Below are 2,153 nucleotides of genomic sequence, written 5' to 3'. Positions count from 1 at the left end.
CCCCAGGTAGAGGTAAGGGCTCTGCTGCTGCTGCTGCTGCAAGGAACTTAGTTAATTTGGAGCATTGTCAGTTAAAGTACAGTTGACCCTTGAACATCACAGATTTGAACTGCGCAGATCCATTTATTTGCAGATTTTGTTTCAACTCTGCCACCCCTGAGACAGCAAGACCAACCCCTCCTCTTCTTTCTCCTCAGCCTGCTCAATGTGGAAGATGATGAGGTTGAAGACCATTATGAAGACCCACTTCCACTTAATGAATACTAAACATATATTCACTTCCTTATGATTTTTCTTTTTTTTTTTCTTTTTTTTTGAGACAGAGTCTCACTTTGTTGCCTGGGCTAGAGTGCCGTGGTGTCAGCCTAGCTCACAGCAACCTCAAACTCCTAGGCTCAAGCAATCCTCTTGCCTCTGCCTTCCAGGTAGCTGGGACTACAGGCATGCGCCACCATGCCCAGCTATTTTTTTTTCTATTTTTGGTAGAGACTGGGGTCTCGGTTTTACTCAGGCCGGTCTCGAACTCCTGAGCTCAAATGATCCAGCCGCCTCGGCCTCCCAGAGCGCTAGGATTACAGGCACGACTTTCTTAATAACATTTCTTTTCTCTAGCTTACTTTATTATAAGAATACAGTATGTAATACATATAACTTAAAATATGTGTTAATCAACTGTGTAAGTTATTGGAAGACTTCCAGTCAACAATTGGCTATTAGTAAGATTCGCAGCGTTGCCTGTAGGCCCCGCCCTAAAACGTGATGGGGAGCTCCTCTCCACGCATTTCCGCTCTTACTTCCGCTTCCGTCAAGTAAGGAGTCGTCTCTTCACGCGTTCCTTTCTCACTCAGGTGTGGACGGCTTGCTATGTTTGGCCTCAAAGGAAACACGGTAATGAAACCCAGCCTCAATGGTGGGAAGGCTGGGTTGGGGGCCGGCAGTGGCGACGCTGTCCCCCCGGGAGGGCAGCTTTTGGCTACACAGGAGGCTACGGCCCGCCAAGATGTAGGGGGAGGGGAAGCCCGCGCAGTGATTGATGGAAGTCCCAGAGGAAGCCCCAGCGTCTCCCTCACGCCAGATGCCTGGAGGGTTGTGCGGCCGGCACCCATTGGTGCCGAGGTCACCGATGTCACCACCACCCCTGGGAGGCTGCTGTTCTTCCCGCCCACTCGTCGCATGTTGCAGCCTGAGGGGATGGAAGCCTCAGCCGCCGACGCCATTGTGTCGCCCGAAGATGAGGTGGAGGGGTGTGAGCCGGAGCCTCTCAGGATGCCAGCGGCCAGCCAGCCCTTGCTGGAGTTGGTCGGAGAGGCCAGTAATGGCCCCAGCACGGATGGTTCACTACCCTCGATGCCACCCCCAGCACAGGAGGAGGACGACGAGTTGTACTGGCAGTCTCTGGAGATTATCTCTCGATACTTTCGGGAGCAGGCAACCGGCACCAAGGATGCAAAGCCAATGGGCAAGTCTGGGGCCACCAGCAGGAAGGCACTAGAGACCTTACGACGGGTCGGGGGCGGTATTCAGCGCAAACACGAGATGGCCTTCCAAGGCATGCTTCGGAAACTGGACATAAAAAACGAAGATGATGTCAAATCGTTGTCTCCAATTATGGTCCACGTTTTCAATGACAGCGTAACAAACTGGTGCAGGATTGTGACTCTAATTTCTTTTGGTGCCTTTGTGGCCAAACACTTGAAGAGCATAAACCTGGAAAGCTGCATCGACCTATTAGCAGAAAGTATCACAGGCATTATTGTAAGGTCAAAACGAGACTGGCTAGTGAAACAAAGCGGCTGGGATGGGTTCGTGGAGTTCTTCTACTTAGAGGATCTAGAAGGCAGCCTCAGAAGTGTTCTGCTGGCTTTTTTACTCTTTGCTGGAGTAGGAGCTGCTTTGGCATATGTAATAAGAGCCTTTAAGTGCAGTTTTTGACTTCTAACCAGCAACAGCCACCAGAACCACGTACATCTGTCAAATCAAATGCATTAATGAAGTCGAACTTAAAGCTGCCCAGGCTGTGACCTCCAAGGGTTCCACGCTAGCAACATAGCCAGAAAAGCAAGTGGCAAGAGGATTATGGCTAACAAGAATAAATAAATAGGAAAAGTAGTCCCCCTTGATTGAAGGGTCACTGTCTGGAAGAAGAAAAGTTC

General features: G+C 50.3%; 1 pseudogene; it reads left to right on the top strand.

Moving 5' to 3' along the window:
- The first annotated feature begins 864 nt into the window (after positions 1-864).
- Positions 865-1,932, top strand: LOC105863822 (induced myeloid leukemia cell differentiation protein Mcl-1 pseudogene; annotated as a pseudogene).
- The last annotated feature ends 221 nt before the right edge of the window (positions 1,933-2,153 follow it).

This window comes from Microcebus murinus, chromosome X, assembly GCF_040939455.1.
Source record: "Microcebus murinus isolate Inina chromosome X, M.murinus_Inina_mat1.0, whole genome shotgun sequence".
Classification (NCBI taxonomy): Eukaryota; Metazoa; Chordata; class Mammalia; order Primates; family Cheirogaleidae; genus Microcebus; species Microcebus murinus.
The sequence above is the reverse complement of the archived record's forward strand: the minus strand, read 5'-3'. Positions and strand labels throughout refer to the sequence as shown.